This window comes from Apodemus sylvaticus, chromosome 7, assembly GCF_947179515.1.
Source record: "Apodemus sylvaticus chromosome 7, mApoSyl1.1, whole genome shotgun sequence".
In the NCBI taxonomy this organism is placed as follows: Eukaryota; Metazoa; Chordata; class Mammalia; order Rodentia; family Muridae; genus Apodemus; species Apodemus sylvaticus.
This window is the reverse complement of record NC_067478.1, coordinates 92,578,403-92,604,657: the sequence shown is the minus strand read 5'-3', so window position 1 is coordinate 92,604,657 and position 26,255 is coordinate 92,578,403. Positions and strand designations below refer to the sequence as shown.

Here is a 26,255-nt window from a genome sequence, read left to right as displayed (position 1 = left end):
ACTATAAATAAATAAATAAATAAATATTTAAATAAATAAAATAATAATAAATTATTAAATAAATATATAAGTAAATGTTCTTCCTATTAATAAAATAAATTACTTTTTTTTATTCGATATAATTTATTTACATTTCAAATGATTTCCCCTTTTCTAGGCCCCCCCCACTCCCCGAAAGTCCCGTAAGCCCCCTTCTCTTCCCCTGTACTCCCTCCCACCCCTTCCCAGTTCCCCGTTCTGGTTTTGCCAAATACTGTTTCACTGAGTCTTTCCAGAACCAGGGACCACTCCTGCTTTCTTCTTGTATCTCATTTGATGTGTGGATTATGTTTTGGGTATTCCAGTTTTCTAGGTTAATAACCACTTCTTAGTGAGTGCATACCATGATTCACCTTTTGAGTCTGGGTTACCTCACTTAGTATGATGTTCTCTAGCTCCATCCATTTGCCTAAGAATTTCATGAATTCATTGTTTCTAATGGCTGAATAGTACTCCATTGTGTAGATATACCACATTTTTTGCATCCACTCTTCTGTTGAGGGATACCTGGGTTCTTTCCAGCATCTGACAATTATAAATAGGGCTGCTATGAACATAGTAGAGCATGTATCCTTATTACATGGTGGGGAATCCTCTGGGTATATGCCCAGGAGTGGTATAGCAGGATCTTCTGGAAGTGAGGTGCCCAGTTTTCGGAGGAACCGCCAGACTGATTTCCAGAGTGGTTGTACCAATTTGCAACCCCACCAGCAGTGGAGGAGTGTTCCTCTTTCTCCACACCCTCTCCAACACCTGCTGTCTCCTGAATTTTTAATCTTAGCCATTCTGACTGGTGTAAGATGAAATCTTAGGGTTATTTTGATTTGCATTTCCCTAATGACTAATGAAGTTGAGCATTTTTTATGATGCTTCTCCGCCATCCGAAGTTCTTCAGGTGAGAATTCTTTGTTTAACTCTGTACCCCATTTTTTAATAGGGTTGTTCGGTTTTCTGGAGTCTAACTTCTTGAGTTCTTTATATATATTGGATATTAGCCCTCTATCTGATGTAGGATTGGTGAAGATCTTTTCCCAATTTGTTGGTTGCCGATCTGTCCTCTTGATGGTGTCCTTTGCCTTACAGAAACTCTGTAACCTTATGAGGTCCCATTTGTCAATTCTTGATCTTAGCGCATACGCTATTGGTGTTCTGTTCAGAAACTTTCTCCCTGTACCGATGTCCTCAAGGGTCTTCCCCAGTTTCTTTTCTATTAGCTTCAGAGTGTCTGGCTTTATGTGGAGGTCCTTGATCCATTTGGATTTGAGCTTAGTACAAGGAGACAAGGATGGATCAATTCACATTCTTCTGCATGCTGACCTCCAGTTGAACCAGCACCATTTGTTGAAAAGGCTATCTTTTTTCCATTGGATGTTTTCAGCCTCTTTGTCGAGGATCAAGTGGCCATAGGTGTGTGGGTTCATTTCTGGATCTTCAATCCTGTCCCATTGATCCTCCTGCCTGTCATTGTACCAATGCCATGCAGTTTTTAACACTATTGCTCTATAGTATTGCTTGAGGTCAGGGATACTGATTCCCCCAGATTTTCTTTTGTTGCTGAGAATAGTTTTAGCTATCCTGGGTTTTTTGTTGTTCCAGATGAATTTGATAATTGCTCTTTCTAACTCTGTGAAGAATTGAGTTGGGATTTTGATGGGTATTGCATTGAATCTGTATAGTGCTTTAGGCAAAATGGCCATTTTAACTATATTGATTCTACCGATCCATGAGCATGGGAGGTTTTCCCATTTTTTGAGGTCTTCTTCCATTTCCTTCTTCAGAGTCTTGAAGTTCTTGTCATACAGATCTTTCACATGTTTGGTAAGAGTCACCCCAAGATACTTTATACTGTTTGTGGCTATTGTGAAGGGGGTCATTTCCCTAATTTCTTTCTCAGCCTGCTTATCCTTTGAGTATAGGAAGGCCACTGATTTACTTGAGTTGATTTTATAACCTGCCACTTTGCTGAAGTTGTTTATCAGCTGTAGGAGCTCTCTAGTGGAGTTTTTTGGGTCACTTAGGTAGACTATCATGTCGTCTGCAAATAATGATAGTTTGACTTCCTCCTTTCCAATTTGTATCCCTTTGACCTCCTTATGTTGTCGAATTGCCCGAGCTAGTACCTCAAGTACAATATTGAAAAGATAAGGAGAAAGGGGGCAGCCTTGTCTGGTCCCTGATTTCAGTGGGATTGCTTCAAGTTTCTCTCCATTTAGTTTGATGCTGGCTACCGGTTTGCTGTATATTGCTTTTACTATGTTTAGGTATGGGCCTTGAATTCCTGTTCTCTCCAAGACTTTAAGCATGAAAGGATGCTGAATTTTGTCAAAAATAAATATACAACTATTGTTTTCTCTATGTCCTTCTGTCTATATACTTTGTATATCATTGCTGTTTTGTAGTTGAAGTATTTAAAGAGTTTCTTATTTTATGTGAATGAACTGTGTGTCTAAATATGGGTATGTATACAAGATACATGCCTGGCAAACTATAAGATCAGAAGATTGCATTGGATCTCAAAGAAGATAAAGGACTGAAGATGCTGAAGGAGTTTGTAGCTCTGTAGGAGAAACAACAATATGAAACTACCAGTACCCCCAGAGACCCTAGGAACTAAACCACCAACTAAAGAATATACATGGAGGGATCCATAGCTCCAGTTGCATATGTAGCAGAGGATGGCCTTGTTGGACATCAAAGATAGGAGAGGCCCTTGGTTCTGAGGAGGATCGAAGCCCCAGTATATGGGAATTTCAGGACAGGGAAGCAGGAGTTGGTGGGTTGGTGAGTAGGGGGAGTGGGGATGAGATAGGGTGTTTTCAGAGGGAAATTGGGAAAGGGTATGACATTTGAAATGTAAATAAACAAATATCTAATAAAAAATCTTTTGACCGGTGGGTTCTGTGAACTAAACCTAGGACTTAGGTCCTCTGAAAGACCATCAGGTATTCTGAATGGCTGACCCATTGCTCTGCTCCTGATATATTTTTTAGTTTATAATATAATTATAAGGTGTCTCCTTCCCATTTTCTCACTCCAAACACTTCCATATAATCTTCCTTTGTGTCCTTCAAATGCTAGCCTTTTTGTGCTAATTATTATTGCTTGAAGATATATGTGTATGCATATATACTCTTAAATATAACCTTATTTGTCTGTATAATGATACTTATATTTATATTTCCAGGGCTGACCACTTGTTGCTGGAAAAACAATTCATATCTCTTCCCTGGGAAGACCACTTTTCTCTCTCCCACATTTCCTCAGGTGCATATAGTTCTTTATGCAAAGTTAAAGCCTTGTGGGCTTTTCCTCATTCCCATTTGCTTTGGCATGTCCATAGGTCTTGTTTTTGATCAGCTAATGTGTGTGTGTTTGTATGTGTGTGTTTGTGTGTGTATGTGTGTCTGCATGTGTGTGTATCACATATAAACATGTTAATATGATATAGTGCCCTAGCTATCCTGAACTTGCTCAGTAGATAGGCTAGCCTCAACCTTGCAGAAATCAGCCTACCTCTGGCTCCTGAGAGCTAGGATCAAAGATTTGTGCCACCATGCCTGGTTTTATGTTACATGTTTCAATTAAAGTTACTTAATCTATACACCTAGTCCATATCTATTAGATAATTTACATAAATAAAATCTCCAGTGGCAAGGATCTTAATAATTCCATGTGTTACCAATTTTTCTGACTAAATTTCAATGGTAACTTTACTAGCTATGATAATGTTTACACAATAACAGCTATTTCAGAACTCCCAATAAGCCAAATGCAATGGTGAGAAATGATGGTATATGAAGATCTTCACTTGTTCTTAGCCAAAATGCCAAGAAGCAATGCTTATGAAAATCTTATTCATCTCAGGAATATTACATGGCAATAATATTCAGCTGAGAAACCGTACAATAAAACTTATACAAGATGAAACAGGGCAATTCTATTTAAATATATGACATTATTTAATCTGTGAAACATTTGTATTTTAGAAGCTAAGTCCATGAGGATACAGAGCACAAAACCTAAGAGAATTTATAGCCAAATCTAGTCACATGTTTATAATTTCAGTCATCCTTCCATGTTGGGACACTTATATCACATTTGTAAAATGATCAAATCAAAGAAGCTTTCATTTTGATTCCTACCTGATGTAGCTCAGAGCCTAAAACCCGCGTCTGCTCTAGAGTTCAAATGCAAATACTTGGAAAGTAGTTGCCCTGGCATGCAAAGACTGGCAACCCACTAGTTTTAAAGGTAGATTGTAAAATATATTTCCCTTCAAATTAGCTATGGAATGCTTAACATAACCGAATGGTATGGACAAATTAGACAGTACTTCAAAACAGTGAAATAAATGTAGTTCTTTATGTGATTAAAGTCATTTGACTTATTCTTTTCTTTTAACAGCACTCCTCTTTTACCTTATAAACTCTTAATGCATAAGCACCATTTATAAATTATTTTTCATGGGTCACATAAATTTTCATTCTGCATTTAAGACATGTACATAGATATACGTGCATTTATTTTGTCCAATAAAATTGCTATTGTATTTTCTGGGCAAGAAAATCTGACTTTACTTTTCCAAATATCCTTGAATTTAAAGGAACACTAACATGGAAAATCACATTTTTCCTCTTCTTTCAGAGAAAGAAAGAAATCTCTCCTAACAGAAACTTGTTCAACATGAAACAGAGGTTTTCTAAATTAGGAAATGAATTGCCCTAAGACCTCCAAATTAATGTTGTCCATCACAGTTCTACAGAATCTAGATATATTATAATGAAATATCCAATAAAAAAAGAAAAAAGAAAACAAAAGTCACTGTCTTTTCATTCCTGGATTTATTAACTCAGAACTTCTTCTACTCAAGTCCACATAAATCATATACAGTGGCAAATTCCTGCTTATAGCTCAGCAATCAGAAGGATAATACAAAAGAATAAGAAGTTTGTGATAATCCTAAGCTTTATAATAAGACAAAACAGAAAGCAGAAATTAGAAAATCAAAACGTTGAACCAGCACCATTTGTTGAAAAGGCTATCTTTTTCCCATTGGATGTTTTCAGCCTCTTTGTCGAGGATCAAGTGGCCATAGGTGTGTGGGTTCATTTCTGGATCTTCAATCCTGTTCCATTGATCCTCCTGCCTGTCACTGTACCAATACCATGCAGTTTTTAACACTATTGCTCTGTAGTATTGCTTGAGGTCAGGGATACTGATTCCCCCAGATTTTCTTTTGTTGCTGAGAATAGTTTTAGCTATCCTGGGTTTTTTGTTGTTCCAGATGAATTTGATAATTGCTCTTTCTAACTCTGTGAAGAATTGAGTTGGGATTTTGATGGGTATTGCATTGAATCTGTATAGTGCTTTAGGCAAAATGGCCATTTTAACTATATTGATTCTACCGATCCATGAGCATGGGAGGTTTTCCCATTTTTTGAGGTCTTCTTCCATTTCCTTCTTCAGAGTCTTGAAGTTCTTGCCATACAGATCTTTCGCATGTTTGGTAAGAGTCACCCCAAGATACTTTATACTGTTTGTGGCTATTGTGAAGGGGGTCATTTCCCTAATTTCTTTCTCAGCCTGCTTATCCTTTGAGTATAGGAAGGCCACTGATTTGCTTGAGTTGATTTTGTAACCTGCCACTTTGCTGAAGTTGTTTATCAGCTGTAGGAGCTCTCTAGTGGAGTTCTTTGGGTCACTTAGGTAGACGATCATGTCGTCTGCAAATAATGATAGTTTGACTTCCTCCTTTCCAATTTGTATCCCTTTGACCTCCTTATGTTGTCGAATTGCCCGAGCTAGTACCTCAAGTACAATATTGAAAAGATAAGGATTGTTTTTGCTCTCTATATAATTTTCTAGTTTCATCCATTTAAAATCAAGTTTTACAATTTCATTTTTCTTAATGGCTGAGTAATATTCCACTGAGTATACCTATTGTGTTTCTATTACCTTTTCATTGGTTGATGGATGTCTACATCCTTTTTGTAGGTCTTGTTAACAGAGTGGATATGAACATACCCACATTCATAGCTGGCCCACATGGTGGAGCTATTTCTAGTTTGTGGGTACTGCAAATTTATTTCCACATTGGCCACATTAGTGTACACTCTATGTCAGCATTGTACAAAGGGTACCCCTTTCCTACATCCATGTCCACATTTGTATTCCTGATGACTAGCAGTGTGAGTGGAATAAGATATATTATTAAAGTAGTTTTTAATTTACATTCATGTGGTAGCAAATGATATAGAACACTTTTTAAAGTATTTGGGGAAGATTTGTTTATAAGTTGTTTTTTTTTAAAGAACTTCCTGTTCAATTCCAAAGCCAATATAATATTTGGTTTGTTAGTTTACTAAATGTTTAGGCTTTCTTACGTTTGTGTTTTTTAATTTTTGGTTGTTTTTAGTTCTTTGTATATTTTTTCTGAAAAATTACTCTGTCTCTCTCTCTTTCTCTGTCTGTCTGTCTGTCTAAGAGAATCCTCAAAAATTGAAAATCAAAACAAAAAATACTAATCCAAACCAAAACAGACAGAAAAACATGAAGCTTGTGTTAGTCAACTACTCCTAGAAATGAGGCATGACCTAGAATGTTACTCCATTGGAGAAAAATGATTTTCCATTTCCTAGCAGGTACCAATTTCAGACAGCTTCTTAGTCCAGGGTTAGACTTACTGTCCAGTTTCCTTTCTTGGTGCAAAGATTTTTCTCTGGTTTGAACTTTTACAAGTCGTATTTCTGTACATGTCACAACAGTCTTTATAAGTTCATATGTATATCTGTTCTCACATATCTGGAAGGCACTCTTTCCTTGGAGTCATCTGGCTCTGGTTCTCACAGTCTTTCTTCTTCCACTTCTGCATAGATCCCTGAGCCTTGAGAGGGTAATTGGGACTGCCTGGAATAGAGACAAGAAGAAACTTACTTGCTATCCTCCAAAACCTGTAAGTTAAGACCTATATATTGCTGGGGATACCATTTGATTATAGCATTGAACATGAGGAAATTCAGGTGTTGTCCAATTAGATGTTTTACTTCCTACTATTATTCTGGTGCTTAAAGGTATTTTGGATATTACTGGAGGGAAAAAATAATCAGTCTCCCTCAGCTACTCACATAATAATCTATAGCAGTTGAAGGGGCTGGTATCTGCCCAAGGCAGACCAATAAGAAGTTTTCAGCACACAGTAGGTTGATTTGCCCCAGACGGGGAAAGAACAGGGAATAAAAGACAAAGACAGGAAAAAAAAGACAAGGAAGAAGGAAAAAAGGACAAAGCAAGAGGAGTAAGGAATATTTGTCCCAGAGAGACAGAAGACTGCCTCTAGATAGAGAAGAGACAAATGTGTCCCATAGCCAAATGTCAGTTTATAAAGGTAAAAGGAGAAACCCTGTATTAGGATGGGTTGATTAGTTGTGACTGGCATGTTAATTAAAGTGGCCAAATGGGAGAGGAGAGTTCTGATGGCTGGACTTCTGTGTATTCAACACACAATAAAGTAAAATGAAGTTGTGCTACTGATAGGAAGTGAATGTACTGAAGATCATCACAGCAGAAATAATATGGAAGCCTTGAAAGAAAAATACCACATTTCTTTCACTTTTAGATTCTAGATATTATAATACACTTATCTGTACAATTTGAAAGAAGTAAGCCTATCTGAGATAAGGTACAGGAAAAAAAGGTAGGATACAGGAAAGCTACATAATAGAATGACAACATATATGAATGGCAATGTGCGTGATTCTCGTCATTATGTAGAATTGATATATGCCAAGAAAAGAATGAAAGAAAAAGATGTGAATCTGAGAGTTGAAATCAATGTGAAGATCTAGATTTAATGAAAGCAATGCAAGTTAGAAGGGGGTCTTTGTGTGGGAAGTAAAGCAGTGCGTTTGGGAGATTTGTCAATACTGGGGAAGGAGAAGGGATTAAAAACAATGTCCAACTATATGCATTTATCAAAATGTTGTAAAGAAGAATATTATCTTGTATGGTAACTTAAAAATGTAAAATAATAAAAATAAAATAAAACTTGTCCAGGTACATATTATAAAAAATAAAAATGTAACAAATGTACATTATGGTGTTTTATTCAGGAATAAAAAGAATGAAATGTCATCTGAAGAAAATGAATGAAATTACAAATATATTTTTTAAAGAATGCAAGCCAGAATTAGAAAAATATTATATATTTTTACTTATCTGCAGAATCTGAATTTTAAATATTTAAATAAAATATTCATTACATTCCATATAATAAAATATAAAATTGTATAAGGAAATATGGCAGGAGAGATAGGCATTTACAAAGAGAAATTAGGCAGCAACAGAAGGTGATGAGAAAAATAATGACAAAATATCACATTATCTTTCATATGAAAAATATGGAATAATTAATTAATAATAATTAATATATAATTAATTATAACTATGCATACCATATATTCACATACATGAACATACATATGTGTTATTGAAGTTTAAAGGGATATTTAGCAGATGGGGAAAAATGAACCTGAGAGAGTGGAGAACAGTGGATGGGGAGAGGGGATGATAATGAATATAAGCAAGACCCTACAACTTACACATAATAATGTTATAATGAAACTCATTTTATATGCTGACTAAAATAGCTTGTTTACCTCCCCCAATAAAATAGGAACTACCGTGATAACATTTTATATAACATAGTGTTAAGAGGACTCCTCAAAGTCTTCAAATTCATCTGTAATATGCAAAGTTTAGAAACTGCCAATGAGGAACATAATGAGAGCCTGATACAGGGCTGTAATCCTAGTACTCAGAAAGCTAAGTTCAATAAGCCAGACTAAATAGCAAAGATGCTCACATCCACCAACCACACGTACAAACACCAGTAAGCTAAATGAAAATTCACCAAGTGAACTAAATGTGATGTTCTATTTGTGAGCCTGAAACAGATAAGGAATGTGAAATAAAAACAAACAAAATCAAAGTATAATGGGATAGTATGCCTGTATGTATGACTATAATCCAGCAGTAGGATTAAAGGAATATCGTAAGTTCAGACCAGAATAACAGGTAACAGAGAATGTTCTAGTCAATACTAAGTAGATAGATAGTTGATAGATAGACAGATAGTAAATAAATAACAATCTCAAATAAGTCTGAATAATACATATACTTTAATGATATATTAATATTACTTCATTAATTATCAATAAATATATACACTAATATAGAATAACAATAGAGAAAATGTATGTGAAATTTATCTGCCTTACTTCTCCTATCTTGAATATTTTTCTATGAATCTAAATTCATTCTAGCAATTAAGAATCATGTGGAAAATGCATAGGAAGCTAGTGTTTAACAGTTTAAATATTAAAAAAACTTTGAGCAAACTTGAAAAATCAATAAAATATTCAAAGGTAAATTTAGAAAAATGATTGGAAAGTATCAGAACTTCAGTGATACATTGGGTCATCTTCAGTCAACCTACTAAATGTTTATTTAGCACGTAGAGAGGACAAAGTAGAAGAGACAAAAACTAAAAAGTGTAGTTGAAGATTCTTATACATAACAATTCGACAACATAAGGAGGTCAAAGGGATACAAATTGGAATGGAAGAAGTCAAACTTTCATTATTTGCAGACGACATGATAGTCTACCTAAGTGACCCAAAAAACTCCACTAGAGAGCTCCTACAGCTGATAAACAACTTCAGCAAAGTGGCAGGTTATAAAATCAACACAAGCAAATCAGTGGTTTTCCTATACTCAAAGGATAAGCAGGCTGAGAAAGAAATTAGGAAAATGACCCCCTTCAGCCACAAACAATATAAAGTATCTTGGGGTGACTCTTAACAAACAAGTGAAAGATCTGTATGACAAGAACTTCAAGACTCTGAAGAAGGAAATGGAAGAAGACCTCAAAAAATGGGAAAACCTCCCATGCTCATGGATTGGTAGAATCAATATAGTTAAAATGGCCATTTTGCCAAAAGCAATATACAGATTCAATGCAATACCCATCAAAATCCCAACTCAATTCTTCACAGAGTTAGAAAGAGCAATTATCAAATTCATCTGGAACAACAAAAAACCCATGATAGCTAAAACTATTCTCAGCAACAAAAGAAAATCTGGGGGAATCAGTATCCCTGACCTCAAGCAATACTACAGAGCAATAGTGTTAAAAACTGCATGGTATTGGTACAGTGACAGGCAGGAGGATCAATGGAACAGGATTGAAGATCCAGAAATGAACCCACACACCTATGGCCACTTGATCCTCGACAAAGAGGCTGAAAACATCCAATGGAAAAAAGATAGCCTTTTCAACAAATGGTGCTGGTTCAACTGGAGGTCAGCATGCAGAAGAATGCGAATTGATCCATTCTTGTCTCCTTGTACTAAGCTCAAATCCAAATGGATCAAGGACCTCCACATAAAGCCAGACACTCTGAAGCTAATAGAAAAGAAACTGGGGAAGACCCTTGAGGACATCGGTACAGGGAGAAAGTTTCTGAACAGAACACCAATAGCGTATGCTCTAAGAGCAAGAATTGACAAATGGGACCTCATAAAATTACAAAGTTTCTGTAAGGCAAAGGACACCATCAAGAGGACAAATCGGCAACCAACAAATTGGGAAAAGATCTTCACCAATCCTACGTCAGATAGAGGGCTAATATCCAATATATATAAAGAACTCAAGAAGTTAGACTCCAGAAAACCAAACAACCCTATTAAAAAATGGGGTACAGAGTTAAACAAAGAATTCACACCTGAAGAAATTCGGATGGCGGAGAAGCATCTTAAAAAATGCTCAACTTCATTAGTCATTAGGGAAATGCAAATCAAAACAACCCTGAGATTTCATCTTACACCAGTCAGAATGGCTAAGATTAAAAATTCAGGAGACAGGAGGTGTTGGAGAGGGTGTGGAGAAAGAGGAACACTCCTCCACTGCTGGTGGGGCTGCAAATTGGTACAACCACTCTGGAAATCAGTCTGGCGGTTCCTCCGAAAACTGGGCACCTCACTTCCAGAAGATCCTGCTATACCACTCCTGGGTATATACCCAGAGGATTCCCCACCATGTAATAAGGATACATGCTCTACTATGTTCATAGCAGCCCTATTTATAATTGCCAGATGCTGGAAAGAACCCAGGTATCCCTCAACAGAAGAGTGGATACAAAAAAATGTGGTATATCTACACAATGGAGTACTATTCAGCCATTAGAAACAATGAATTCATGAAATTCTTAAGCAAATGGATGGAGCTAGAGAACATCATACTAAGTGAGGTAACCCAGACTCAAAAGGTGAATCATGGTATGCACTCACTAATAAGTGGTTATTAACCTAGAAAACTGGAATACCCAAAACATAATCCACACATCAAATGAGGTACAAGGAGAAAGGAGGACTGGCCCCTGGTTCTGGAGAGACTCAGTGAAACAGTATTCGGCAAAACCAGAACGGGGAAGTGGGAAGGGGTGGGAGGGAGGTCAGGGGAATAGAAGGGGGCTTACAGGACTTTCGGGGAGGGGGGGAGCTAGAAAAGGGGAAATCATTTGAAATGTAAATAAATTATATCGAATAAAAAAAATTAAAAAAAAAAAGAAATAGAGGAGAACATAGGTAAACAGGTAGAAGCCCTTAAAGAATTATAGGAAAGCATAACCAAACAGGTGAAGGAATTGAAGAAAAACATCCAGGATCTAAAAATGGAAGTAGAAACAGTAAAAGAAAATCACAAATGGAAACAACTCTGGGCATAGAAAACTTAGGAAAGAAGTCAGGAGTCATAGATGCAAGCATCAGCAGCATAATACAAGAGAAAGAAGAGAGAATCTCAGATGCAGAAGATACCATTGAAGGCATTGACAAAACAGTCAAAAAATGCAAAATGCTAAAAGCTCCTGACCCAAATCATCCAGGAAATCCAGGACAAAATGAGAAGCCCAAACCTAATGATTATAAGTATAGAAGAGAGTGCAGATTTCCAACTTAAAGGGCCAGTAGATGTCTTCAAAAAATTATAGAAGAAAAGTAACCTAAAGAAAGAGATACCCATGAATGCATAAGAAGCCTACAGAACTTCAAATAGATTGGACCAGAGAAGAAATTCCCCTTGTCACGTGATAATTAAAACACCAAATGCACAAAGCAAAGAAAGAATATTAAAAGCATTAAGAGAAAAATCAAATATCATGTAAAGGTAGACCTATCAGAATTACACATAGACTTCTCCCCAGAGACTATGAAACCACAGGATCCTGGACAGGTGTGGTACAGACAGGAAGGGAACACAAAGGCCAACCCTGGCCACTCTACCCCGAAAGCTCTCAATTACCCCAGCAAAAATCTCAATTACCATAGATGGAGAAAGCAAGGTGACAAAACAAATTTACAATATATCTTCCAACAAGTTCAGCCCTTCAAAGGAAAATGAATGAAAAACACCACCAAAAGAAACGAAAATACAAATTAATAAAAGCAAGATAGTAATCTTTTAACAAACCCAAAAGAAGAGAGACACCCAAACAGAACTCCATCTCTAATAACAAAAATAACAGGATGAAACAATCACTTCTCCTTAATATCGCTTAATATCAATGGACTCAATTCTCCAAGAAAAAGACAAAGACTAACAAACTGGATACATAAGCAGGGCCTAACATTTTGCTGCAGACTGTAAACTCACTTCAGGCACAAAGGCAGACACTACCTCAGAGTAAAAGGCTGGAAAACAATTTTCCAAGCAAATGGTTCTAAGAAAAAAAGCTGGAGTAGCCATTCTAATGTTGAATGAAATCAGATTTTAACCTAAAGTAAGCAAAAAAGATAAGGATGGACACTTCATACTCAGCAAAGGAAAATTCAACCAAGATGAACTCTCAATTCTGAACATCTATGCTCCGAATACAAGGGTACTCACATTCATAAAGGAAACTTTACTTAAAGCACATACTGTACCCCACACAATAATACTGAGAAATATCAGTACCCCACTCTCATCAATGTACAGATCGTGGAAACAATCTAATCAGAGACACAGTGAAACTAACAGAAGTTATGAACCAAATGTATTTAACAGATATCTATAGAACATTTTATCCTAAAACAAAAGAATATACCTTCTTCTCAGGACTCTTGGTACCTTCTCCAAAACTTAAAATATACTTGGTCACAAAACAAACCTCAGCAGATATAAGAAGACTGAAATAATTCCATGCACCCTATTATGTCACCATGGACTAAGGCTGGTCTTCAATAAAAACAAAAACAACAGAATGCCCACATACACATGGAAACTGAATGACATTCTACGCAACGATAATTTGCTCAAAGAAGAAATAAAGAAAGAAATTAAAAACCTTTTTAGAACATCCCCAAACTTATTGGACGCAATGAAATAGTGCTAAGAGTAAAACTCGTAGCTTTGAGTGGCTCCAAAAAGAAACTGGAAAGAGCATATACTAGCAGTTTCACAGCACAGCTGAAGTCTCTAGAACAAAAAGAAGCAAATACATTCAAGAGGAGTAGATGGCAGGAAATAATCAAACTCAGGGCTGAAATCAACTAAATAGAAACAAAAAGAGCTATACAAAGAATCAAACAAACCAGGACCTGGTTCTTTGAAAAAACAACAAGATAGATAAGCCCTTAGCCAACTAACCAGAGGGCACAGAGACAGTATCCAAATCAGCAAAGCCAGAAATGAAAAGGGAGACATAACAACAGATACTGAGGAAATCCAAAAAAAATCCTCATATCCTACTACAAAAGTTCAGGCTCAACAAAAGTGGAAAATCTACATGAAAAGGACAAGTTCTTAGACAGATACCAGGTACCAGAGTTAAATCAGGATCGGATACATGACGTGAACAATCCCATAACCCCTAAAGAAATTTAAGCAGTCATTAATAATCTCCTAACCAAAAGCAGCCACCGACCAGATTGGATTAATGCAGAGTTCTATCAGACTTTCAAAGAAGAACAAATAGCAATGCTCTTCAAACTATTCTGCAAAATAGAAACGTATAGATTACTACACAATTCATTTTATGAAGCCACATTTACTCTGATACTTAAACCACACAAAGATCCGACAAAGAAAGAGAATTTTAGACCAATTTCCCTTATGAATATTGATGCAAACATACTCAGTAAAATTCTTGCCAACCAAACCAAGAACACATCAACATGATTATCCAACATGATCATCCAACATGATCAATAGGCTTCATCCCAGGGATATATGGATGTTTCAATATATGGAAATCAATCAATGTAGTCTACTATATAAACAAACTCAAATGGAAAAAACATATGATAATTTCATTAGATACTGAGTAATCATTTGACAAAATCCAACACCTCTTCATGGTAAAAATTCTTGGAAAGATCAGAAATTCAAGGCCCATAAATAAACACAGTAAAAGCAATATACAGCAAACCAGTAGTTAACATCAAACTAAATGGAGAGAAACTAGAAGTAATCCCACTGAAATCAGGGGCTAGACAATGCTGTCCACGCTCTCCTTACCTGTACAATATAGTACTTGAAGTCCTAGCCAGAGCAATAAACCACAAAAGGAGGTCAAATGGATTCAAATTGGAAAGGCTGGTTATATACCCAGAAGATGCTTCAACATGTAATAAGGACATATGCTCCACTATGTTCATAGCAACCTTTTTTATAATAGCCAGAAGCTGGAAAGAACCCAGATATCCTTCAACAGAGGAATGAATACAGAAAGTGTTAGAATGGCCAAGGTCAAAGCCTCAGGGGACAGGAAATGCTGGATAGGATGTGGAGAAAGAGGAATACTTCTCCATTGCTGGTGGGATTGCAAGCTGATAAAACCACTCTGGAAATCACTTTGGCAGTTCCTCAGAAAACTGAACATAGCACCTGAGGACCCAACTATACCACTCCTGGGCATATACCCAGAAGATGCTCTAACATGCAATAAGGACACATGCTCCACTATGTTCATAGAAGCCCTATGTATAATAGTCAGAAGCTGGAAAGAACACAGATTTCCTTCAACAGAGGAATGGATACAGAAAATGTGGTACATTTACACAATGGACTACTTCTTAGCTATTAAAAACAATGAATTTGTGTAATTCTTAGGCAAATGGATGGAGCTAGAAAATATCATCCTGAGTGAGGAAACCCAATCACAAAAGAACACACAAGGTATACACTTACTGATAAGTGGATATTAGACGAAAAGCTCTGAATACCCAAGATATAACTAATAGACTGACCACATGAAGCTCATGGAGGAAAACCAATGCATTGGTCTTATTCAAAAGTGGATCAAAATACCCATGGCTCAGAGCCAACCAATAGTGAGCCTTGGGTCCACAATGTAGCATCTAGAGAAAGGACTCAAGGAGCTAAAGAGTTTTGCAACCCTAAAAGAGGAACAATAATATGTACCAACCACTATCCCCAGAGCTCCAAGGGACTAAACCACCAACCAAAGAGTAGACATGGAGGGTCCTATGGTTCCAGCTACATATGTAGCAGATGTCCATTTCAAACATCAATGAGAAGGGAGATCATTGGTTCTTTGAAGGTTCAATTACCCAGAATAAGGAAATGAAAGTCAGGAAATTGGGGTGACTAAGGGTGATGAGGGTGTATGTAGGGGGTGGGTGGATGGGATAGCCAGTTTTCCAGAGGGGTAACAAGGAAAGAACATACCAAGGGACTAAACCACCAACCAAAGAGTAGACATGGAGGGTCCTATGGTTCCAGCTACATATGTAGCAGAAGATGTCCATTTCAGATATCAATGAGAAGGGAGACCATTGGTTCTTTGAAGGTGCGATTACCCAGAATAAGGAAATGAAAGTCAGGAAATTGGGGTGACTAAGGGTGATGAGGGTGTATGTAGGGGTGGGTGGATGGGATAGCCAGTTTTTCAGAGGGGTAACAAGGAAAGAACATACCATTTGCAATGTAAATAAAGCAAATATCTTTAAAAATATCTAAAAAAAAGTAAATATTTTGGGACATTGAATCCTCTAGAGATGAAACACCTGTGATATTTCAATATTATTTATACCTAAACCATACTTGAACAAGAAAAAAAAGCATGTTAATTCACACACTAATGTGTAAGGGAGAAATCGCATGTGGCACCACACCAAGATATAGAAATGCTCACAGTGAAAAAAAATAACCATCTCAGTTAAACTCCTCTACTGTTTATTGAATAACAAGTCATCCACCCTGAAATTTCAAGTACAGCCAACACTTAAAAGGGAAGGGGGCTTATCTGACTTTTGGGGAGTGGGGAACCAGAAAAGGTGAAATCATTTGAAATGTAAATAAAAAATATATCAGATAATATTTAAAAAAAAGAAAAAAATTCATCAGGATAGACAGATGATAGATAGATAGGGATAGATATAAATAGATATAGAATATATATATGTGTTTGTGTATGTATGTTTGTGTGTATAAAGAGGCTATGAATTTAAGACAAAATTGAGAAATGGGAAGAAACTGTGGGAAGGACAAAGGGATAATGATTTAATTATATTTTAATTAAAAATAAATCAGCTTACAAGATTCATGTTACATGAATTGATCCCAGTCATTACTGCAGCTATATTTCACAGAGCACTGCCTCATTTGTGACCTGGTGAGACAATATATCATGCAGCATGTCTACAGAAGTGTTACTCTAAATGACAGGGAAGCAGACTTTTTTACCCTGAGATCAAAGGGCAAGAAATTAATTAAAATTATTAGCTGCACACTCAGATAAAACTGAGTCTTAGGAAACTTTCCTCTCTTTACAAACTAATTCAATTCAAAAGTAATAAGTCCATAAAAAATGAAATATTCTTCTTATCATAGAGATACAACTTTCATTGTCTTCTCTGAATCTTTAAAACATCATTTGAGTTAAATGGGAATGCGTATTGTAAGACCAGGATTTCTTGGAAATGCATTGTTAGTCCTTGGAATTATTCTCTCTGTAATGGGACCTCTTCCCATGTTTTGTGAGCTCTCGAGAATAAACATCACTGAGCTTGTTTGCATCTAATGCAATAACTTCTGTTAGATAATTAGAAATTATATAGTTTCCCAGTAGAATCACCTGAGCCTCATGGCAGAATTGTGACTGGTCTCCTTTCTTATTCTACTCAGTAGCCTTAAAATAACTCTGAAATAAATGTCAAGGGACATTTACAATTTTACTATGATTACAGTAATAAACAGAAAGCATTGAGGAACATTTCACAAAAATTGAATGCAAGAAGAATTACAAGTCTGTAGAAATTTAAATCCAAATTTCCAACTTTGTAACTACAGAATTACAGACTTCTTTGATCCTTTTTTATGTATAGGTAAACAACACACTTATAAAAATGATTTGGTTTTATATCAGTGTAGAGTATTTTCCCTAGAGTGTGTAAATATGTAGTTCAATTTTAGCATTACAAATATGATTATAATTTTAAATAAAATAGCTATATTTGTGTGTGATTGATTGAAATGAATAACAAATGTATTAGAACTCTCTTACACATATGAAATGGGACTATTAAGTGCTAGCTACCCTATATTTCACATTTATGCTGACAAATTATTTCTTGGTTTTGTACTATTGGCATTTGTAGTAGGTGTTTTTTAGCACCTTAGTAGGGAGTGGAGTAGAAATAGTATCCACGGGCTCTACCCCCTCTATGTTAATAAGACCTCCCCTCATTATAACAGTTGTCACACAATACAATTTCTGTAACTATTTTAAAACATTCTGTGTGTACTACTGTGGCTGAGAAAATTAGGTGCCAAAGCAAAGTGCACCATTAGGTACTTTGAAAGTGAGAACTTCAAAGAGACAATACATTTAAATCAAATTCTAAGTAATATTACCAAGCTCTTCTCTCTTTGATATACTTAAAGTGTCATCTTAAAACAGTATATATTAAAAACCAAAGGATTAATCCTTTGTATATAGATACTTTGCATGGTTTCTGGGATATCTATCAATGGATCAATTTATTATGCATCACTTTTTTTGTTGAGATGATAAAGTTTCTACGCACTCTTAATTCATACCTAAGAGATGATACTTTATATTTGATATAGGTGATATTATGAAATAAATTATTTGTGTCTTATAAATGTGTTGTAATCATATAAAGCAATCTAACTGGTATTACATGAATATTAGATGTACTTTTTACATTGACTCTGGAGATGAAACATGTCAAACTGAACTATGTCCTTAGCTCTGATTTACCTGCTAATTTTTTGTATATTTTGTATTGTATTAAGTCAACTTCTTTTCTTTAATATATCTAGATTACATTTTCACTTCCCTCTTCTCTACTCAGTTTCTCCCCTCGGATGTACTCCTGCCTCTAGATCCACTGCCTTTCTGCCTCTCATTATAGACAAATATGCTTCTAATAACAGCAAATGTAGGTAAGATCATACAAACAAAAAGTAACCCTATCACATCAAATTTGGACAATGTAAATAAACAGGAGAAAAAGAACACCAAGAGAAGTCAGAGATCCACTCAGTTGCACATTCAGGGGTCCTATAAAAATACTAACTGAAAGCTAGAATATATATGCATGGAACTTGAAGCAGGCCATTGTTGTCCCTGTGCTTGCTGCTTTGTTCTGTGATTTCTATGAGCTTTGCTCCATAGATGTAGAGGACCTTATTCTTCTGTGGTCTTCCATCTGCTCTTGTTCTTATACCTCTTCTGGCTCTATGTCTGAGGGTTTTCCTCATACCTATATGGGGAGATTTGATGAATATGTCCCATTTATAACTATGTGTTCCAAGGTCTTACTCTAAGTTTAATGAATGACTGTGTGTGTCTGAATTTGTTCCCATAAGTTATAGAAGGAAGATTCTTTGATGACAACTAATATCATTATGAGTCATTTTTGTTACAATTGTTTATAGACAAGTAGTATTTGCATTTAACGTGCTTTTATCAGCTGTCTAATCCCTGGTTCTTGATCACAGAGGCAATATTAGTTATTACTTCTATCACATGGAATGAACTTTAATCAAATAAGATTTTGGTTGCTTACTCTCACTAGCTTTTTGTCACCACTGCATACCATGTTTTAGTTATGATAGATTATAGTTCAACAGGTTTGTGACTGGGTTGGTGATTACATTTTCTTTTGGTAGCCTTCAAAAGAAAGGCATATCCATACCAAAGATACTAGAGAATAGGGATAAAGTTCTATGTGGAGACAAGCTCTCCTTCTCCAAGTTCAATGAGTTGTATAGTTATTTTTTTCAACAATTAGATCTTGCTGTCAGTTTGAGGAGAATGATGTATTACCTTGGATTTATGGATTACCGTGAGAGCACCTTGGCCAACATCTCGAAGGTATGCCCAGTCTTACCACTTGACACTTTTCTTGGTGACTAAAGACGGCAGTCAGTGGCAGCACATACTTTTAATCTAAGAATGTGGGAGGCAGACGCAGACATATTTCTATGTTTTGGGCCAGCCTGATCTACAGAGTGAGGTCCAGGGCAGCCAAGGCTATACAAAAAAACCCTGTCTTGGAAGAAAAAAAAAAGAATGGCCAGTTTATATGGTATCTACCTCATTATTTGGAGACTTCATTATGATCACCTTCATATACTTTAGGAAGATTCTATTCCATCATACCACCTGTCAAACGAACTTCAATTCTCTCCTTACATTCCTTACCTCAAACCACTTCCCCTCCATATAGCACTCATCATCCCATTCCCAATTACCCACTCTCAATCCACTGATAAATTCTGTTTTATTATTCCCTCCCAGTCTCTTCCTTTATACATAACTCTCTGGGTTTATGAATTGTAGCTTAGTTATCATTTGTTTAACTGTTATTATCTACATGCAAGTGAATGGATAACACAATTATCTTTTTGCATCTGGTTTACCTCAGTCTGTATAATTTTTTTTCTACTTGGAACCATTTGCCTGCATATGTTATAGTGTTTTGTTTTGTTTTGTTTTGACAACCCAGTAATACTCTGTTCCCAGTTATATATAGAATAGTTGGATGAAAGACAGTATATACATGAGGAAAATGAAATAAATATAGTACTCATGTATGGAGTTCCCAGAAGAATGAAACAATGTACTGAATATGAGACAATGTCAACTCTATAATATATGAAAAATGTAGAATATGGTTTCTATTACTTTATTTGAATAAATTAATTTTTATCTAAATAAAACCATAAAGTCTAATAGGTTTCATCAAGCATCTGTTTATTAAAGAAAGATGAGGAGTCTAGCATAACTATGATCAGAGAGGCTTCACCCACCAACTGATTGAAAAGGATGCACTGACAATCATTAGAGCTTGGGGAATCTTGTGGAGGTGAAGGGACAGAAGGGGAGAGGAAACTGGGAGGAACAGAGGGGAAACAGCAATATGAAGCTAAATAAATAAATAACTTAATTACTAAGAGGAAAAAAAGAGTAGTGTGCCTCAACAAAATATTTTTAGCAAAATTTCTGTGGTTCATCATGTCAGAAAGAACATCACTAATTCACGAGAAAACAGAAAACAAAACAAAACAAAAATAACAATGAAATGTGCTGGGCAGCTCCTTCTTCTTGCTTCTCTTAAACTCCTTAAAGGGGGCATGTGCATTTTCTCAATCAGGCATCATAAGCTTGTAGATTATCTCTGGTCTGGAAACAACTTTGTTGGTCCTTCCATGCCCATCTAATGCCTACTTTAAGATCCATGATGGAAGACCTCTGAAAAATTTCTGCCAATTCTATTACAATTCTCTTTCTATACCTCTATTTGTTTATAGAATTCAGTGTTGAAATACTGGGATTCTAGAGTCCTGCCTATATTCTCATAACATCCACTTGTACCCTTAAGGAATTCTTCATATATATAGTTTGTTTGCATTCCAAATGATTTCCCCTTTCCTGGTTCCCCTCTTCCCATAAGTCCTATGAGTTCTCTTCCCTCAGGCTATTCCCCAATCACTCCCTCCCATTTCTCTGTCCTGGTACTCCCCTACAATGATGCATCAAGCCCCTAAGGAACTCTTATAACCATTTTCACACCCAAAGTACAGGAACATATTTTAATTTAGAATATTTTAAAATGTGACATGTGGAATGATATTTCAGGTATTTTTTCAAAAGAAAAAATGTAAAAAATAAAGTTTAATATTAAATAAAAAGCTTCTGATTGCTCCTTTTTGAGATATAAATACATGTATGTGAGCATAACCTTAATAACTTTACTAATATGTAGACACACCTACTGATAACAAACAAACCTAGAATTATGGGCATGCATATATTGGATCAATGACATATAATCTCAGCTGTGGCTTTTATTTTGGGCATTAGAGAATCCTAGTCATATAATAAAGAAAACAGCAATTTTGGATATTATGTATAATATTCTATTCAATAAGAAGGTACATTTTTAAAAACCATATACATAATCTACAGATGGATCTAAGGATAATTACATTTATCTTTAGAAGAATTGCCAGCACAGCAGTATATGGGGGGTTTGAAGAAAGTCATGGTCAGAAAGATTATTTAAATTCATCTTCAAATACATGGAAAAATTAAACATTATTTCAAAAAATATGTAGTATCATTAAAGACATATAGCTTAAAATCCCAAATAAGAAATATCTTTACAAGACTCTCAAAATTTTTCATAGGATTGATGACTTTGTACTCTACGATGTTAATTATCTATTTTCACTTTTAATGTGAATAAAAGTAATTAATACCCACAAACAGGAAACGGATCTTACAGAAATCTATAAGGAAATCAAAACAGAGATGAATTTTTTTAGATAAACAATCATTTCCCTGACATTTCTTGGCTAAGTATTATATATTAGAAAAAGAAAAATTGGTGTTTTAGTTTAAGATAATGAAATAACATTTCCAGCACATTTATTCAAATTCTTAAGATCATGGTGTCTGAAGCAATAGGGCCTTGATATTTAATACTTAGAGGCAATTAAGAGCTACAGGAACACCCCAAATCACTGAGGGTTCTTTTGAATTCTTTTGAACAACAACTCAAAAGAAGACTTCCCAAACCTGGAACTGAATTTTCTTGGGGGGGACTAGCTCTCAGAGTATCAAAAAGTTTGATGTAATGTGACAAGGGATGAAACAATCAATAGTCCTATCTAGGTGCAAATGGTATGAATAGCAATGACAGTTATAGCAAAATATCCCTAATTGTGCAATAATGACACAAACCAATAGCTAAATATCTTTTTTTTACATTTTTTATTCGATATATTTTTTATTTACATTTCAAATGATTTCCCCTTTTCTAGCTCCCCACTCCCCTAAAGTCCCGCAAGCCCGCTTCTCTCCCCCTGTCCTCCCACCCACCCCTTCCCACTTCCCTGTTCTGGTTTTGCCAAATACTGCTTAACTGAGTCTTTCCAGAACAGGGGGCCACTCTTCCTTTCTTCTTGTACCTCATTTGATGTGTGGATTATGTTTTGGGTATTCCAGTTTTCTAGGTTAATATCCACTTATTAGTGAGTACATACCATGATTCACCTTTTGAGTCAGGGTTACCTCATTTAGTACGATGTTCTCTAGCTCCATCCATTTGCCTAAATTCATCCATTTCATGAGTTCATTGTTTCTAATGGCTGAATAGTACTCCATTGTGTAGATATACCACATTTTTTGCATCCACCCTTCTGTTGAGGGATACCTGGGTTCTTTCCAGCATCTGGCAATTATAAATAGGGCTAATAGCTAAATATCCTAAGCCCTACATAACATGATAAAATTGATGCCTTACACTCTAAACCTAGCCAATCAACAAGTCCGTAAAGCCACAGGTTCTAAAGGATACTACTGTGATTTTTCCAATCTAGTATATTTTCTAAGTATATTAAATATATATCCTTATACATACAGGTACTGTCCATCATTCAAGCCACTTCTTTCTGCAGGAGATAGAGACTATAACAGAAATCCTAAAGCTGAGCAAAATGCCAAGCAAGACTGGATATGTGTTTTCCATTCCCAGTGAATACATAATCACTGTAACTACTATACCAAAAGCTCACAGGACATCAGAGATGAGGAATCAAACGGTTTCCAGAGACAGAAAACAGATGTTTGCTTTGAGATAGTGTCTTCTCTGTATGACAGGGGGTTGTACACAGAAAATCTCAAAAATATGGCTTCTGAAAACTGACTTGCACAAGTAAAAAAATTCCAACACTTGACACCAAAGTAGTAAGATGAAATTTCACAAGTCTTTACCCCAGATGAAGTGTTGCAGACAATGAATAGTTACTGAGTATAGGAGAAATCTGTCTTCTCCTGAGATGAGTTTTATTATATGTTATTGGATCTCTAACAGTCAGCTCTAACTGTATATAAATATAAGCTTCTAAATAAAATAAGATGGCCCTATTTGTACATAAATATGCAAATATATTTTGTTATATGTGCATATATGTTAAATTATAAGTCACGAATCAGAGAGAGAGAGGTGGGGGAACTTGGTAGGAGTTGGAGGGGAAAAATTAGATAAAAATTACACATGCACACACACAAACAAATGTATATATATTCATGACAGTCTGTAAATAAGTAATTGAAAAATGTAAAGAAAAGTATACCACAAGGACTCTATATGTAAGGTGGAGCCACATTTACATAAAAGCTATGAACAGAGAGGGAAAAAGATTACATCATTTCATTAAGAAAGAGAACTCCAGAGAGCCAAATATCCTCCTTATAAATGGGGTAGAGAGCTAAACAGAGAATTTTCACCTGAGGAATATCGAATGGCTGAGAAGCACCTAAAGATATGTTCAATGTCCTTAGTCATCATGGAAATGCAAATCAAAACAACCCTGAGATTTCACCTCACACCAGTCAGAATAGCTAAGATCAAAAACTCAGGAGAAAGCAGGTGCTGGCGAGGATGTGGAGAAAGAGGAACACTCCTCCACTGCTGGTGGGGTTGCAAGCTGGTACTGTCACTCTGGAAATCAGTCTGGCAGTTCCTCAGAAAACTGGGAATGATATTTCAGGAGGACCCAGCTATACCACTCATGGACATATACTCAGAGGATTCCAAAGCACTTAATAAGGACACATGCCCCACTACGTTCATAGCTGCCCTATTTATAATAGCCAGAAGCTGGTAAGAACCCAAATGTCCCTCATCGGAGGAATGGATACAGAAAATGGGGTATATATACACAATGGAGTACTATTCAGCCATTAGAAACAATGAATTCATGAAATTCTTAGACAAATGGATGGAACTAGAGAACAACATCCTAAGTGAGGTAATCCAGTCTCAAAAGAACACACATGGTGTGTACTCACTGATAAAGGGATATTAGCCTAGAAACTTGGAACACTCAAGACATAATTAACATATCAAATGATGCCCAAGAAGAAGGATGAAGGATGGAGAGGCCCTGGAAAGTCTCAGTGCAGCAGTATAGGGAAATACCAGGACAGGGAAGTGGGAAGGGGAGGATTGAGGAGCAGGGGGAGGGAAGAAGACTTATGGGAGTTTCATAGAGGGGGGATCCAGGAAAGGGAAAATCTTTTGAATCAAAATAAAGAATATATTGAATGAAAATAAGGGGGGGAGGAAAAAATCTCTATTTACATTATTAATCCTAGCACTCATTGGCTACATCCAAATATGAAAGCAGCAACAGTAAAATATATCCTATAAATAATAATAAGAGTTAAAATAAAAGATAATAAAAAAGAAAGAAAAATATATTAGAGAGGATATATTCATTTTCTACTCTGAATATATTCAAGAAATAAAAATGCAAAGAAGGAAAGTACACCATAGAAGAAGTGGAAAAGGAAGAGAAGTGAAGAGGAAAAAAATTAGATGCATGGTTTATGGCTACAACACAAGCACTTCACTTAGATTGTGACTTTCCTTAGTATTCTCTTCATAGCAAGCTTGACATCCTTGTTCCTGAGGCTATAAATGAGAGGATTCAACAAAGGCAGCACAAAAGTGTAAACTACTGAAAAAAAATTTCCTTTGAACTACAGATTTTGCAGATGATGGTTTGATATGGGCAAGCAGGCCAAATCCATAGAAGAGGGCAACAGTTATTATGTGAGAACTACATGTGCTTACAGCTTTGGACCAGCCCTTAGATGATGACAAATGGATAACATTGATAAGAATCAAAGCATAAGAGGATACAATAATGAGGCTAGATATAGCAACAACTACAGCCACAGAAACAGAACTTATGAGCTCACTGACATGGCTGCTACCACAGGAAAGCTCAAGGAGGGGGAAGGTATCACACATGTAGTGGTTGATAACTTTTGAACCACAAAACCTGAGCTGAATTATACATCTTGTGTGGACAATGGCAGAAGAGACACCCATTAAGTGTGCAGCAAGCATTAGCAGGGAACAAGCCCTGGGAGACATGACTACTGTGTATAGAAGAGGCCTACAGATGGCCACATATCTATCATAGGTCATGGCTGTCAGCACATAACACTCAGAGTTAACAAAAAGACAGAAAAAAAACAGCTGAGTCATGCATCCTGTGAAGGAGATGGTGTTGGGTTCTGATACAAATCCCATCAGCATTTTGGGGGTAAAAACAAATGAATAACAGAAGTCAATGAAGGACAAGTTGAGGATAAAAAAGTACATTGGTGTGTGCAGATGCGAATTCAGACAGATGAGAGTCATTAAGCTTAGGTTTCCCATCACAGTGGCTGTATAGTTCACCAAGAACAGGACAAATAAGGGCCACTGGACCTCAGGCTGATATGACAATCCCATAAGGATGAACTCAGACACTGAAGAGTCATTTTCCACAGACATTGGCTTCATGTGTTGCATCTGTAGAAATTTAATCAGAACCAGGTGAGCTTAGCAAGAAAATCTGCATCTTAAACCTGGAGACAGAACTGAAGTTCAGTCTTTCTATTCTCAGTGTTTTCTAAAGAAATGCAGCAAAGCATCCAAAGATCATGACAACCACTATTTCTCAAGTTCCACCCACAATGAGCGACTTTGTCCTGAGATAAAGCTGAGAGGAATATTGCTGAAAAATTCCCCATTATTCAGAAACCACTAATGAACAGAACTAAAAGAAGTCATCCAGGGGCTTGTTCCCAATTCCATGATTTATACTGCTTTATATTTGAAGA

At 36.1% G+C, this 26,255-nt stretch overlaps 1 pseudogene; it reads right to left on the bottom strand.

The window, feature by feature from the left end:
- Positions 1-24,992: 24,992 nt before the first annotated feature.
- Positions 24,993-25,926, bottom strand: LOC127690055 (olfactory receptor 143-like; annotated as a pseudogene).
- Between the last annotated feature and the right edge of the window lie 329 nt (positions 25,927-26,255).